We start from the raw sequence: 17,323 nt of genomic DNA on the forward strand, positions 1-17,323 counted from the left end.
TTCTTTCTTTCTTTCTTTCTTTCTTTTTTTCTTTCTTTGTTTCTTTCTGTGCCAGTACAAAAATGGTGCGAAGGCGAAAGGCTGAAAGCCTGACAAAGGGCCTTTGCTCCAAATACAGTGAGGCAGGCAGGCTGACAAAAGAATTTTGCAGGATACAGAAAATATACAAAAATATACAAAAATACATAAGGTACATGCGCAAATACTGTAACACATACAACAGTAATAAAGTGTTATTTAGAGTAAACAAAAATATACATAACCATCTTAGTGTTTTAAATACCAATAGATATAAGTTGCGATTTCTCATCGCTATTGCAAGAGATATACAAAAATAACAATATACACATGGAAGCATAGGAAAAAACACACACATAAAAAGCATCAGATACTACTTAGGCAAAGAGGACACATACAGCGATAGTCAAGAAAATTCAATGTTGTTCTCGATCAGTACCATTCTGATCGTATGCTTCGAAACTTTGCAATTTTTATCTAGGAGGCTGTCGATTTTGTTTAAAAAGGTGGGTATCTGAAAAGATGAGTGTTGTCGTCCGTAGATCGTTCGAGTTTTCGGAGTCCTTCTAGCGTAAGTACGAAAATCGTACAGAGAACCACGAGAATCTAGTGAATGATAGAGTCTATTGCGTTTTATGTACTGAAATAACTTAAAATAGTAAATCTGGCTTGCTTTGAGCGTGCGATATTTTGAAAATAGCGGTTCTGTCCGCAAGTCACGTATAGGGCCTCAAAAGTGTTCAAAGATTCTCAGAACCATCTTTTGTAGAATAATCAGTTTAGAATAGTTCGTTAGTGTTGTAGTCCCCCACACAAGAGCGCAGTGAGAAAGTCGTGAGTAGAAGAGAGTATAATAAAGGATGTTTTTTAGCCACAGTTGTATGGGAGAATTTAACCTGTATAAGCAGCCAATATTTTTACTCAGTTCTGACTTTACCTTTGCTATGTGCTAATTCCAAGATAGGTCTTCTTAAACCAGACACCTAGGAACTTTTGGCTGTTAACTTGTTCTAATATGTGACCGTGGTAGGTAATGGTCATATTAAAATTTCTTGGTTTATTCACGGGGGAAAACAAATTGTACTTGGTCTTATTTGCGTTTAAGCACAACTTATAAAGTTTTCACATTCGCGCTCGCGTCTCGTATCAAGCCCTCACCTCTCGCAGCACGCTTCCACCTCTCGCGACGCACATAGCCCTCCCCTTCCTACCGACGCTCCCCCTAGCCACAGTACGGAGCCATGTTATCAGCGATATCACAAACCTCGACATTAAAACCTCGACAGGTCTAAGCATCGCACTTCAAAAGAAAAAAAATTGAGGTTGCGTGTTCAGCGCAACTAAGTAGTGTACGGACGATGAAAGTCAAAAATTTTAATGCAGAGAGCTTAAATATTTATCATGTTGTATGTCTTAAATGTCTCAACAAACGCGCTTATCAACTTCCAGCTTTGGTGGCACAACACGAATGTTCCAAAAAGTCATCACGCAATGATGTCACATATCGCCGAATTTCTCGATGCCATCAAGAAGCCACTTAACATGACGTGATCACGCAACTTGATTACCTAGTCAAAATTAGGCCGATCGTGGACGTTTTGCATAAGCAGGTGAGGGGCTTCAAGCTTGAAACGCTTCTGATCCTGAATGCAGTACATAACCAAACCGCGGACGGCTGTGAGTACTAACTAGAGCACGAAGTACTGCACATTGTTGAACACGTTTTCTAGACAGGTTGTTATGGTGGAAGTTTTACTTCCCAAAACCAGCATAATAGTATGAGGGATACCGCAGAGGCAGTCTCTGTTAATTCTGAACAGCTGGTGTTCTTTCCCTGGTGACCGCCTACATAACTACTCTCTCTGCTATGGCGCTATAGGCAGTGGAGCCCTGGTTTGAAAGCGTAGCCTCACTTTGGTCTGATAGACCTTCTATTAAAAAATTGCATTTTCTCCGTATCTTTTTGGATACTTTTGACCTAAACATTGGCGCATTTAGTCGTCATTTTTCAATATTGAAAAATAGTATCACAAGTAAGCACATAAATGATACACCGTCTATAGGTGTTTTTGTCATAATCCTTGACGCTTACACACGTGCTTACATCCCCAAAAGAGCCTTTTTTCACCTCTTCATCAGGCAACTACATTTGAAGTAACACAGTTCTGCGCCTAGACATTTTTATCTCTGACTTTTTTGTTTTCAGGGCACAAGTTCGCCTATTGTAGCTATCCCATCAAACTTTTTCAACTGTGCACGACAAATGGCTATGGGCAGAACACACGGGCTTTTTTTTCAAGTTCGACACAGGGTCTTGTCTTCTCCCCACGTCGCTCACGCGTGCCTGAGTTGTCAGCGTCAATCCTGCCAGTTCCCCCTGGCGCTTCGCTGACTCTGTTTCACACGCACACCTAGGCAACATTGAGGACATAGAAAGTGGCTGACACGCGAACTTTAAATGTATCTTGCGTCAATATTGCGAATATATTTATTTTTGTTTGTTTGTTCGTCCCTCGTGAAGCACACAATATAATACAGCAAATTCGATTTCACACGTATACCCGAAAAACTAGAACTGAAATAACTGGAAGCTAACACGTCCAGTTATTGCTCTTTGCAATGATTTATTCACATAAGAAATTGCACTACAGTGAAGGTTCAGCTTGTGAGAACGAATTTCTTTATCTTGCTTCAAAAGAAAGCCGATATATTGCGTTTTTTACACACAGTGAATAGCTAACCTGCACAAGCAGAATTCCACTTGCCGGAAAACTTTCAAATCTGAAGCGATGAAACTCAAGACCATTTTTTTTTCACAATTTATTTTGTATCAACTTCTATGCAGCGGGCGTATGAAATTTTTCGGTTTCACTATAGGAGACCTGTAATTCACGCGTGACAAGCTGCCGCTCGATAGAAAAGAGGCTGAAAACTAGATGAGCTTTAAAAGCGGATGAACAAGTTTTGGAGCAGCAAGTTACATACGCGGCATCAAAAATGATGTGGTAAAAGTATATTTTTTAAAATAAAACGAAAAGTTCTCGGCGCCAGCTGCAGCTCGGCTTTTCCTTCAGCCGAGCCTAGTTATCCTCGTGGAAAACGGCAAAAGCACAATCTTTCTCGTTATGAGAATGCAAGAAAAGACAAGTGCAGTGGTGCGCAAGTGGAGCTCCGTGAGTTTGGCACCGATATTGAGGTTCCGGAGCAAATTCGCAAACATTGTATTCGAATAGAGCATCAAGAGAATGGAAATGCGTTTACAGAAGCGCTGAATCAAGTTTCACTTGTCATCAATAAACAATAAATAAAAGTAAACTATTATGTAATATTTGTTAATATCGGTGTTTTACCCCTTTTTCTGTACTTTCGCCGTCAGTCGCAGTATACTTTTGTTTCATTTGCAATGCATCTGTCGCTGAACAAATACAGAGAGCGTCTGTATGCCCCGCCTCGGTGGTGTAGTGGCTAAGGTACTGGGCTGCTGACCCGCAGGTCGCGGGATCCAATCCCGCCTGCGGTGGCTGCATTTTCGATGAAGGCGAAAATGCCGTAGGCCCGTATGCTCATATTTGGCCGCACGTTTAAGAACCGCAGGTGGTCGAAATTTCCAGAGCACTCCACTACGGCATCTCTCATAATAATATGGTGGTTCTGAGACGTCGAACCCCACATATCAATTATTAAATCAATATTTTAATTTCCAAAGTGTTAACGTGCATCGAATACGAGTGACCTTGAAATATATACCGCTAATTCAAAGTATATGCACTGGAGCAATGAAAATTCACACGATTAGTAAATACGTCCGAATAACCCATCAGCCCCGATGCCACGGTTTCGAACCTGAAACTCCGCGTTCCGAAATAGTAAACCACTGTGCAATACAGTAGTAGTACTAAAAGTAAATACCAAAGAAGTCTCCCGTACTGTTCAGATAATAGTTACTGATAATATTTCACGAATATCTTATTTATCTTGCCATCATGTTCACTAGCATGAGCAGTTTTCAATCAAGCAAAGTCTGATTACTCTTCTCATGCTTTCGAGCTTTTATTTTAGTAGAGCTATGATCGTTTTTCTCAAGATCAGTTTGTTTTTTTTACAAACACACTGCCCTACAATAACGCTCCCACATTGCGTTAGCCTAAAGAGCACTGTAACTGTACTGTTTCTGGTAGCTGTATTGGACAACTACGCCATTAGAACGTAACACTAAGAAAGAGAAAGAGAAGGGAAGAGATGGGTAAGAAACGCCGGGAGGCTAACCACACGTGAGTTTTGGTTTTGATACCATTCACCTGAAAGCTATACGCCGCTCAAGAGCGTTTGTATACAAAAAATATTTCGGATGAAAAAAAAACCATTAAAACGCTGCACTAATTGATCATTTTCCTCAAAATCAGTTTGTTTATTTACAAACACACTGTCCTACAATAACGCTCCGCCCCGCCGCAGTGGTCTAGTGGCTAAGGTACTCGGCTGCTGACCCGCAGGTCGCGGGTTTGATTCCCGGCTGCGGCGGCTGCATTTCCGATGGAGGCGGAAATGTTGTAGGCCCGTGTACTCAGATTTGGGTGCGCGTTAAAGAACCCCAGGTGGTCAAAATTTCCGGAGCCCTCCACTACGGCGTCTCTCGTAATCAAATGGTGGCTTTGGGACGTTGAACCCCACAAATCAATCAATCAACAATAACGCTCCCAGGTTGCGTTAGCCTAAAGAGCACTGTAACTGTACTGTTTCTGGTAGCTGTACTGGACAACTACGCCATTAGAACGTAACACTAAGAAAGAGAAAGCGAAGGGAAGAGATGAGTAAGAAACGCCGGGAGGCTAACCACACGCGAGTTTTGGTTTCGATACCATTCACCTGAAAGCTATACGCCGCTCAAGAGCGTTTGTATGCAAAAAATATTTCGGATGAAAAAAAAAAACATTAAAATACTGCACCAATTGAATGCGGCGTAACTCCAGGCGGCTTGGCAAGTTCTCTGTCGACTCTGAGTTTAGACATTTCAGCAGAAGCGGGCGCTCAAACGCAGGAACCGAGGAGTAATACTGAAGGTATAGTAAGCCCAGCGGCACGGCAGATGTGCAATCACTCACCCCGGCCATGCCGGTGGCCAGAGTTTTGGTTATGCTGCATTTTTTCAGTGGCTCGCTGTAGCTACCGAGTGTATCGTTGAGTTCGCGCTTCTCATATCAAGAAGAAAAAAGTGTCACACTTCCGGAAAATTGAAGGAAACTAACTTTAAGAAGGAAGTTGAACTCGTGTCGCGGCTTGAGTTCACGTGCTCTGGAAAATACACTGTTGAGGTCAAAGGAAGCATAAAGGAGGCTAGCCAGCGTCAATCCAAAATCAAAGCGCAATTTCGCACGTAGTTTATATTGTGTGATTTCAGAAGATAACAAAAGTTGTTTGAATATGTACAAGATGTATTTCAAAGCACAACGGCAAAGAAAGTCAAGATGGCTGACCAACATATTCGCGCATCAGTCGGTTTCTCCCGCTATTCATATTCCTTGATTTATACTTCCCGCAGAAAATTAAATGTATGAACCGCTTTTGGTGAGCAAGTTTCTATGTAGCACTGTAGGTTAAAACAATAAAGCGCCGAAATTGAATAAAGAAACAAAATCACCGGTGAACGCCATATTCTCTAGGTCGCACTTTTGTTGGAGGGACGCCACCTGTGTTCGGAGTTTTCGCTAATCGCAGTTATAGCACTGTAACATTCGCTATGTTCTATTTCTATAACTGCACACCCATCCTGCACATTGCAGGTGTCGCGAACCGTGCGAAACGTCTACAGCGCCTTTAGAACAAGTGAACTCTGGAACTCTGCTGAAGTGCACGTGCCAAGCCTTCATGTGTGGAGCTCCGACTGAGGGGCCAGAGCGCGTTACGGATGAATAAAGCTTGATCAGTAAGTAGTCAGTGGCTTGCGATATTCACATATTTCGCGTTCACTATCTATCGCACTCGTTTGTTCTCTTTGGTATTCGTTCGCTGTATTGGTTACTCCGACTACTCCAACAATCCAACGGCACGCCGCTCAACGCAGTAAGGAGCGCCTAAAATCTCCACTTAAAAGCATGTCAGTAAAGAAAACCACGACATAAAATACATATGAAAAAGTGGTATATACCACGGGCCAGTTCGAAGGAGTACGCTCATTGGCAACGTGCTAACCTTCCATACAGAAAGGCAGAACACAGAGAAGAAATCACGAAGCTATTTTTTTCATGACAATGCATAGTGGGCGATTGAGTGCTGCATGATCTCGTAATATCGTAGAACGGGTTCTTGAGTTTGCCCAACTGATAGCGTTTACGGCGATAAACGCCTGAACATTGATTTCTAAATTCAGATGCGCGACAAGTCTATGCTTATAATTTATGCTTAGAAATGAAATTATTTTGCGTCGTGCTTAGCGCTTCAAGATTGTTCAATAAAAGCATTTCTTCTAAATGTACACCACAGTTAAAGTGGGCAGGCACATTCATACAGACAGATGAAGGCACACCACACCGAAGGAGAGAAAAAAGCCTAAAGTAAAGCAAAACGGAATGAACGGAAAGGAAAACCGCCCACATCTTCCCGTAAAGTGAACCCTGAGTAGAATGCAATGCAGTCATGGGTCGAATTCAAGAGGTGCTCTTTATTTGTTACCGTAGACGTTAATAGTTGCCACACAACTGTTTTTCGAGTTTTCGCCTCCACCACGCTCATCAGGATTATGGGCGAATTCCTATTTTGTTTCTTGCTTTCCTATCGTGCTACCTTGATATATGAGCGTGAATTAAAGGTTAAGAAGAGCTTTTATAGAGTTTTATAGTGCCTATAAATGCCTGTTTTGAGGTTTTTTTTTGAAATTCCTATAAGCTTTTATGAATTCCTCCGGTTAATAAAGATGTCCGTACGAACGCTAGTTAACCTCAAATTTTGCTTTCTAGTATAGTTAGAGACCATTATTAATGTTACCAGGCAATACTGAGCTTTCAGAACACTATGGTGTGCAACCTATACTCCAAGTCATAAGTTTCTTTCATCACTGTCAAGGCTACAAAGTCTCTTAGCCCATAGGAAGGCCGATTAGCCACTACACATGTATTCACCCACGCCGAGTTATCTTCTCGGCATCTCCTAATTGCCTTCTTTCAATCGTAGAAAGCAGGAGGTACTTTTTCCTAGTCGTAGGATGATGGATAATGAATGTGAAACCAAGGAGTTACATCAGGGGAAAGTAGAGTGCAGTAAAAAGAAAAACGATGTACACGTGATTTAGTTTTTAGTTTACTTCCTAAACGGCGCTTCACTGGGTCACATGAAAAATTTCACTTAGACAGTGCAAGTTGTTGAGCGCCCAATGAAAATTGTTGCACCACTCAAATTAGTAATTCATCTATTAGAAGACGTGAGAGCATGACGCGAGGAGGTGAGCTTGAAACCTTCGCCACTCGCCCGGTGAAGACATCGCAAGCCGAATTCCTTCCCTGCCCTTGCCGGTATCGGAGCCATTCTGAGCCAGAAGATGACACGACGCTAACGCATCAACACGTCATGCGCACGCACATTCACTTGTCGTGCCCATGCCAGGTCGTGCACGAAAGCGGTATTGTGCCGTTTCGACATTCTCTTTATTTTACTGCCTGCTTCTGCGGGATGGATCTCTCTATAGGAGCGCGTTTGGAGAGGCTGTCATGAATCATGTATTTTTACCCCGACACACAACGATACGCACCACTGGAACCTCTCTAAGGGACGATGCACCAAAAACACCTCAAGCGTAATTAATGCTGACTCTGCCATGATGCGAGAACAGCAAGAACTCCAACGCAAATAAATGGAGGCAGCTTGGTCTCCCATCCCGTTCAATACAAACTTCAAAAAAGGAAAACAACGCACACGAATTCTGTGTGTTTGTTTTAATATTTCTGTCAACCTTCTTAGTTCTATTGAGGCAATAGAATGCAGAAATTACACATGGTGCCTTGAATAATTTTCTCATTATCACGTAGTACTTTAACATACGGGGGACCATTCGTTGTTACATACGTCACCTTCAACATGTGGGGGCAAGCGCCCGTGAAATGCAGGTCAAAGAACGTTCAATCGAACACATCTCTTTCCAGGGAGTGTAGCATTGCAAATACTGACAGATGAGACCACGAGCCTCCTTGCTTGAAATTTTCTTGCTTGCTCGGCATTCTCAAGTCTGGTGAAAGGCCTTTTAAAGTGTTCCGAGTCTGAAAAGAAATATACCCTATACGGTTACATCAAGTAAATACGAGGCAAAATGGCCTTTATGGCCTATCAGTGCTCTAACTATTTGCTCCTGTGCTGCCATTCCCAGCCATGCAAAAAACAAAGAGACCCAGGATCATATTTGTTTGACGGCAGATAATTACCTTCCTGTGCTGGACTAGAAAAGGAAAGAGCGGATTTCGTGAATCATGCGGGAAAAAAATGCATGGCTATGCTCAACCATTGGCGCCTTTGCATCTTAAAGTATAACATTTCTGTTGGCTTTTCAAACGTAAACACAGATCTCACACATATTTCTTCGAAAACTTGAATTGCAGCAAAGTTAATTGTGCCCAAATTTGCGATTTTGGAACCTAAAAGAGTGTTTCGCAAGCCTATATTGGGCGCCTGGAGTCCAGTTCCTTTAGTGCCAATAGATCCAGCCTCTGTCCATGATCGTGTCTTCATTCATACTACTACGCTGTGCGTGAGAGAGAGAGAGAGGGGGGGTGTGAGTAAGCGCTTATATTACACAGAACAACAAAGTGCCGCTATCGGTGTCCACTCATACGAGAGCACGTGTCTTAGTGGAGTGACTGTTCTACGGCAAAGCTATCTAGGGGGAGTAAGTGCTGTTATTATGCAGTAGGGAGTCTTTATGTAAGCGCCGGCCGCGTACATGAAGGTACCTTATTTTACAGAGCAGCGCAGCGCCACTAGTGGTCTTCACTGATACCAGAATATACTGATACTTCGCTATCAGTGGAGACTCAGGTCTCCAGTAATACCTGGTTAGCGATCGAGTGACTAACCAAAGCACATGCTGGAGGATGAATAAATTTTATTATTCATAAATGAGAGGAGAAATGGGAGAAACCAAGCTAGACGGGGGCTAGGTTGGGGCCCAGGGGGCCGCCACACTAGCAAAAGAGCTCGCCAACATAGCCAGAGAGGAGGGAGCACTCTACCATACCGCCATCTAATAGAACTCCGAGTACCAGCGTGGCAATGATGACGGACAAGGGACAAGCCCTCACCATAAGCTCCTTCGCATCTCCAGGAAAGGGCTTGATCATATTCCATGCGCAAAGCTGTCATCCTGCTACCACCACTGCCCTACTGCGGTATATATTATTTTATTACGAAGCAGGACGACGACGAAGTGTCTCTTCATAGAACGCTTCTGCTTTCGGCTCCGAGCATTGTTATCAAGTTTTTCGCTTTCTACGGGAGACGCTGCTCCCTGCCCCAAGGCGACGGACGCGGAGTCATCCACTGGTCCGCCCAGCCAGAGGTCTGCTATGGCGAGCTCCTCGGTAAATCAGCGCGCCTGGCCCAGAACCAGTGAGGCCAACGGTGATAGTCACTGCATCATGGCTGTGGACGTGGAGCCTTCTGCGGCTATGTCCGACCATAGACCACTTTTGGCAAGCTCGTCGCGGAAACGAAGCACCTGTTCGAGCACCAGCGAGGACACAGAACTGTACTCGGCCACTGGCGACGACTCGTCGGATGACGACTTCGAGACCGTGAGAAGCAGGAAGGCCAAAAGAAGAAGTATCAAGTCGTCTTCACCAGCAGGGACATTAACGTCTCAGTCAAAAGGAGAATGCTGGCCGCACACCATCCTCTTCATGCCCGAGGACTCCACCATCAGCCTACGAGCAGTAAACAGGCAAGCTCTCTCTATGTACTTTGAGGGGGTAGCACCAAACGACATTAAGGATATCCGGGTGAACACGCGGAAGAATATTCTAGCTGTGGACACAATGACTGCCAGCGCCATAGACAAGCTTCGCAGAGTATCAGATTTGGGAGGCATCAAAGTACGACCGGTTATTCCAATGGACGGTGCCTGCACGGCGGGAGTAATCTACGACATTGATTTGGCCATAGCAAACTCGGACCTCCCAACTCTCATAAAACCAGCGAACGAAGGAGTTCTCATCGCGAATGTACTTCGCCTCGGAAACACCCGATGTGTAAAGATAATGTTCAAAGGAGATTCCATTCCGTCGCATGTCAAAGTGGGACACTTCCGACATCCTGTTCGACCATTTGTCCCTAAACCACTCCAGTGCCATAACTGCATGAAAATTGGTCACATCAAGAGTGTATGTACAAACACCACAGTATGCCCCCGATGCGCTGAGCCGCACACTGCAGACGCATGTCGGGCAACAAGTCTGAAGTGCAGAAACTGTGATGGTCCGCATGATGCTGCATCCAAGGAATGCCCTCGGATTAAGAAGGAAATCGCCATTATCAAACAAATGGTTAGGGACAATTCAACCCACAGAGAGGCTGCTGAAAGGGTTCGGCGGCGACGTAGTCGCCGATGGAGGCGTGGAGGACAGAGTGTTGCGCATAACCCATTTCCTCCGAGCACGAGTGAAGTAGTAAGCACGAAGCGAAAAGAAGTGGAGAAGCTCACAGCTGCGGATGAGTGGCCTACGCTTCCGCGTACACAGCCTGCAAAGGAGCCTCCTGCGAGGCCTCGCCGCCCTACACCTTCCACCGAGTCTACTTCCGTTGAGGATGTGTCAAGGGTCGATCGACAGATCATCCCGATGTTACGATCCCTCGTCGCTGTCATGGCAGACATACTAAGAAGCCTGGGAACTCCAACCGCTCGAAGCGGGTTACAGGTGTTGGACGCGCTGAGCCCAGTCCTCGCCTCCCTCGCGTAGAGTCATGGCAGGAGATCAACAATCGTTCCGCAAAGACGTCAGAGAAGCATCAGTCATCCAGTGGAACGCAAGAGGACTTAGATCACGGATTTCCGATTTTCGTCAGTACGTGTTTTCTAACCTTTTCCCAATCATCGTAATATGTGAACCGAAATTATCAAACCCGATCAGGCTATCTGGCTACGAATCAATCCCGTCCAAAACCCGAAACGAAAGCAGCAAGGTCATTGTGTATATTCGTCGGGAGCTTACCTACATCATTCAACCTGTGTCGCCTCATGATGAGAACCAATATGTTTGCCTTACTGTGAAGCAGAAAACCCTCACCTTCACATTAATAGGTGTCTACTTATCTCCCTCAGCCCGTTTTGATTGCCAAAGACTGGATGACATTCTTTCGAGCGTCCCGGATCTGTGGATAATTATAGGAGACTTCAACGCCCACCACCCAATCTGGGGAAGTTCAAAAGTCAATACCACGGGCCGGAGGCTGGCTTCATTTGTATCGACTCATGAACTGTCTCTACTTAAAGATGGGAGCCCTACATTTCTGCGAGGATCAACGTACAGCAGCTGTTTGGACTTGACGTTCGTGTCACGTCGCTTCGCCACAAGCGTTAAGTGGTTTTTAGACATCGAGACACATGGTAGCGATCACATCCCCAGTTATCTCACCATCGTAGGCTTTGCTAGCGACCACCCGCCGAAAACCGTACGGAAGATCGATCTTTCAGCATTCAAAACCAACATTGAACACGCTTGTGAAAAAGGCTTAACCTCTGACATTGAGCAAGCGATCAAACAAGCAGCGCAGAGTGCGATGCGCACGCTGGCATATTCTTCAAGGCCCTCAGAAACGGACATGGAGTTAGAGCGACTCCGTGCGACTCGTCGGCGTGCGGAGCGTAGATATCGACGCACAAAATCCATTCAAGATCTACGGATGGCCAGGCGCATGCAAAAGAAGATCCAGCGTCGTATAGACAAACTGGAGTTTCAACGGTGGGCGAAATTTTGCGCGAGTCTAGACCCTCGCAAACCGCTTTCTCAAATATGGCGAACAGTGCGAGGCCTACGCACATTTCCCCAACAACGTTTTCCGTTTAAAGCCTTGGCCCTTTTCCAAAATAGAAGGGATATCGAGGTAGCGGAAGATTTTTGTAGGAAGATTGCGGGCCCACCAAATTGCACAGAAGCCCTTACTGCTCATTACACGCCACATTCTCTTGACCCGCACCTGGACCTGCCTTTTTCAATGGAAGAACTGAATGTGGCTCTTGCTTCATGCAATCGATTGTCATCGCCTGGGCCGGATGGCATATCATACCGCCTATTATGCAATCTCGGTGATCGAGCACGAAGTGCTTTGCTGGAAGTATTCAATGAGTCTTGGAGAGATGGAACGGTCCCCAGAGAGTGGAAAACAAGCCGGTTGGTTGCACTTCTCAAACCTGGAAAATCGCCTCTAGAGCTGACATCATACCGCCCAATAGCGCTGGCTAGTTGCGTAGGGAAGCTGATGGAGCGAATGATCCTTGCCAGACTCGAGTGGTTCCTAGAACGCCATAGAATATATCCAGACGCCATGGCCGGTTTTCGTCGTCTTCGGAGCTCCATTGACAATGTCATTGACCTGGTGACCTACGTACAACACCAGAAAATGAGCAGACGGTTATCTGTCGCACTATTTTTAGATGTCAAAGGAGCATATGACAATGTTTCTCACGAAGCCATACTTGACGCCCTCGAGTCAGTTGGTTTGGGCGGGCGAGTGTACCGCTGGATCTAATGCTACCTACATATGAGATCATTGTTTATGCAAACTGATGATGGGCCGACTTCTGAACATTATACACACCGTGGTGTTCCTCAAGGTGGTGTATTGAGCCCCACACTGTTCAACCTGGTTCTGATCGGTCTCGTTGAACGCATACCAGATTCCGTGCAGATATCTCTCTATGCAGATGATATTTGTGCCTGGACATCAGGTGTAACACGTCCTCAGGTACGTGCGAGACTCCAGAAAGCAGCGAATTCAATATCGGCGTACCTTAGAGAACAAGGCCTCGAGATTTCTCCTGAGAAATCGGCGCTGGTCGCGTTCACGCGGAAGGCAATGACGTCATATCCCATCGCCATCAATGGACACAGTGTCTGCTACGCCAGGACCCACAGGTTTTTGGGGGTCACGATCGATCGAAATCTCTGCTGGAGTCCCCATGTGGCCACTCTAAAGAAGCGCCTAACGGCCATCGCACAACTTTTCAAGTTCCTCGGAGGCAAAACGTGGGGCACATCAGTGCACGCGATGTTGCATTTGTACAAAACGCTGTTTCCGGGGTACCTGCGGTATAGCTTGCCGGTTCTGACGAACGCTTGCAAAAGCAGTATACGCACAATAGAAAACGCCCAGGGCCAGGCACTCAGAGTTTGTCTTGGATTACCACGCTGTACATCAACAGCGGAAACCATCGCAATCGCCAAAGATTATCCGGCCACAGTGCACATTACTTTGGAGGTGCTTAGAGCTCATATTAGACACCTTGCTCGCACCCCTGCCCACCACCTAGCTTCGCTTCCAGAAGATCGACCGAGTGCCTCCTTCTGTAAGAGAGTATTGACTTTCCGTGAGTGCCTTCCAACAGTCTACACACCTCCGGAACGGATACTAACACCTCCTTGGTGCTTGGACCGACCAAAACTGCGCTTGACAGTGCCGGGGATTCGCAAGAAGGCGGAGCTCTCGGCGCCAGCTTTAAAGCAGATGATTCTACTCATGCTACACGAAGAATACAAAGATCATGTCAAACTTTACACGGATGGCTCGACAACTGTTGGAGGATCTGCAGGAGCTGTGATCTTCCCAGCAAGAGCCGAAACCATCCAGTTCAGAACGTCACACAAGACGACATCGACAGCCGTGGAGCTCGCGGCACTCCGCAGCGCACTCCGCAGGATTGACCAAGAGACACCACAAAAATGGAGCATTTTTACTGATTCGAAACCAGCTCTCCAATGTCTACACAATACTCTACGTCGCGGACCTCAAGATCAATTGGCGCTCGAAATACGACAACTGTACCATCACCTAATAGACGAAGGACATGGCATATCTTTTCAGTGGTTACCAGGCCATTGCGGCATCATCGGTAACGAGCATGCCGACAATGCAGCTAAGAATGCTCACGAAAATGGAGTGATGGAACCCATTCCACTATCAAGAAGCGACGCAGCAGCAAAGATTAATACGCTTGCGCAGGATGTCGCAAGGTCTATGCGGAATACGCCCGGTTTTCTCCACACCCGTCTTCACCGCCTGGACCCATGCCTACGACTTACTATTCCATCTGGCCTACCCCGATCCGAGACGACCCTTCTCTGCCGTATGTGGCTTGGGGTGTCTTTCACGAACGCTTTTGCCTGCCGCATCGGAATGAGAGACAGCGCTACATGCGACCATTGCGACAATGACGAAACAATTGAACATATTTTATGTCAGTGCCCCCAGTACAGCTCTCAGCGACAGTCCCTCTCAGCAGTGTTTGCTCGCCTCGACGACCAGCCATTTTCTGAGCAGTCAATCTTGGAATGTCGGAAAGATCGAGCTTCACGCCAGAAAGCAACGAAGGCGCTGATGAAGTTTCTGCGAGCGACCCGCCTCGTAGAACGATTGTGACACTACTGTGTGCGAGTGTGTGTATGTGTGTTTGTGCTTCTCTTCCTCCCTTTCCCCTTACCCTTTCCCCAGTGCAGGGTAGCAAACCGGATATGTTTTCTGGTTAACCTCCCTGCCTTTCCGCATTAAAATTTTCTCTCTCTCTCTCTCTCTCTATTACGAAGCAGATAAAAGCGAGGCAAGTACATGGCAATTTATCCCTAACTGAATCATTAGGTGCAGGCACGTTGCTATAATTTCTTAGTTGGCATTCAACGTAGCCGTAAAGATTTAGTGTCATTTTCGAAAAAGATATTATATTACCTTTCAATGCCAACTGTAAAATACAAAGCTTAATGTTTTCTCCTTTTTATTACGTCGCTGAGACCATTCCGAACTGAGACACCTATTCGCACTGGACGAGATCTTCAGAGAACGCAACTTTCCGACACCCGTTACTCTCCCCAACTGCTCTTTTCGAACACAAATTTGAAGTGCCCGCATTACTCTGAGGGACCACCGAATACGTTCTTGCGTAAGCGCAGTTGGCACGTGTTATTCAAGCATTCGCGCCACTGGTGAAATATAGCGATGCTCAGCTGAAGGCCTTTCGCCCTCTTGCAATACCTGCGGCCGCTGAGCTATTTCAGCAGGCGGCTCCACATCGAGGCTACTTTCTTTGTAGTGATTTGACACAAGAAAGCAGAACAGCAAGAAAAGAGCACCCGTTTCATTTCTTCAGTGTGCCACTGCATACATACAGAGGACTCATATTAAATTATCAAGCGCACCGCTTTTACCTCAAACGCCGCACTCTACGCACAGTCTTCTCATACTGTCCTCGTGCAGACTATATACTGAAGCAAAAAGAGAAATACGACAGACGGCTGAAGAAAGAAAGTATCGAAGTAATAGTCTTATGGCGATCAGTGTGAGAAGTACTGCGACGAGCACATAAAAAAGAAAATTGTCTGTTTATCTGTTTTTTTTATCAAGTTTGCCAAAAAGGGAAGGTGCGCGAATCGTTTCGAAAATGTTCGCAGAGTATATGCATTGTTTCCGGTGTGCCTAGAGTTCTTTTTTTGCTTTTATCTTAACGGTTTGCACTTCCGAAGACAAAATGATGCAGGTCACGAGGAACAGGCAGCAATGCGACACACTGGAATGGTTTGGCTATAAGCTTGGTGTACAGAGGGCAAGAATAACAATACCGACAAGCTTAATCAAATAATCACTCACAAAATCAACGGGACTCTTTCTTGTAATCAAACATATTCGATATGTGGGGTTTAACGTGCCGAAACCACCATATGGTTATGAGAGACGCCGTAGTGGAGGGCTCAGGAAATTTCAACCTCCTGGGTTCTTTAACGTACAACCAAATAGGAGCACATGGGCCAACAACATTAGCACTTCCATCAGAAATTCAGCTTCCGCAGCCGAAATTTGATCTCGCGACCTGTGGATCAGCAGCCGAGTATCTTAGCCACTAGATCATCATCTAATTAAACAAAAGTTGTCTGCCATTAAGAGCTCAATTGAAAACGTGGCGATCAGGCCTGAAGGTACGCTTTTTCTGTACTTAACGATCAACTGTGGGTGAAATAATGTGTTTATATTGTGTTATATCGAACGATGCCATTTTATACGCACTATTGTAAAGCGCTGTCTAATATCCTCTTATCATTGTCACTTAATAAAATATTCATGCTGTGCAGAGAGAATAATGACACGTAATTCAGGCATACAAAAACATAGTAAGGCTTGTCGATGACTGGAAATTATAAAAAGGGTGCGTATTCGTTACGTCACTTTCTCCCCTTATCGCTTTAGTCACTGATATCTCATGGCGTGCTATTGTATTGATAAGTGGAAAGAAAATTCAAAAGCTTAGGAAAGTGACTTTGTTAGTAGACAGCCATACTAAAGGAAAATACCTGTGCGATAAAAACATGACGGTATGGACCAACCAGGGTTATCGTTGACTACACACTAAACTACAAGAAGAATCTATTAAAAAAACTACTACAAAAAACAGTGGGCAATTGGCTTTGGTCCGGCTTGGCCTCTTTGTGTTTCATCCATGGTGCTTTTTGAATATAAAAAGTTGGAAGTTTTCATTAGTTATGGCCCTCTTTCTGATGTGATTCTTAAAGGGAAAAGCGGAGAAAAGTGAGCCCCGTAACTGTCTGCATCAGAGTGCGACACCTAAACAGTAGCTGACAAGGGATGGTGGTAAGGAAGGATTCAAATGATAGGATTAAAATGTATATATAGAAAGAGCAAGGAGAGAGCGAGGCGCAAAGACAGCGAGCGACAGAAGCAAAGAGGAGATAAGAAAGATGGACGCGGTCACAGGAGTCTGAGGACGGGGCACCACCCAGCGAGAGCTCTTGTCGCCGTCAGGAGATGGCGTAGAGGGAGCCCAGTCAGCCAGAGATGCGCTGTCGTCAGAGATCGCGGGGTCACAACCGGTCGTCATGAAATCCAGCGAGTGAGTGTCCTTAGCGCTTGACATAATCGCTCACTGTTAGATATAACCTGTATCCCGTAGTTGCACAAACAATATATTGAACTTTCAGAGATTTGATGTAATTTGTTGCTGGCACTGTAAAGCAGAAAACCAGCCCTCGTCCTCCGTGAAGCTTTTCCTCTTAGTTTTGCGTTAGTAGTATAATGTAAGCATTCATTCTAGTTAGGAAGTGAAATAAAAACG

At 45.4% G+C, this 17,323-nt stretch overlaps 1 long non-coding RNA gene across 2 annotated transcripts in view; it reads right to left on the minus strand.

The window, feature by feature from the left end:
• LOC142814452 (uncharacterized) overlaps positions 1–17,323 on the minus strand; it is a 512,230-nt gene that overhangs the window by 195,155 nt on the left and 299,752 nt on the right. The window lies entirely within an intron of this gene.

Source organism: Rhipicephalus microplus, chromosome 4 (genome assembly GCF_043290135.1).
Source record: "Rhipicephalus microplus isolate Deutch F79 chromosome 4, USDA_Rmic, whole genome shotgun sequence".
NCBI lineage: Eukaryota > Metazoa > Arthropoda > Arachnida > Ixodida > Ixodidae > Rhipicephalus > Rhipicephalus microplus.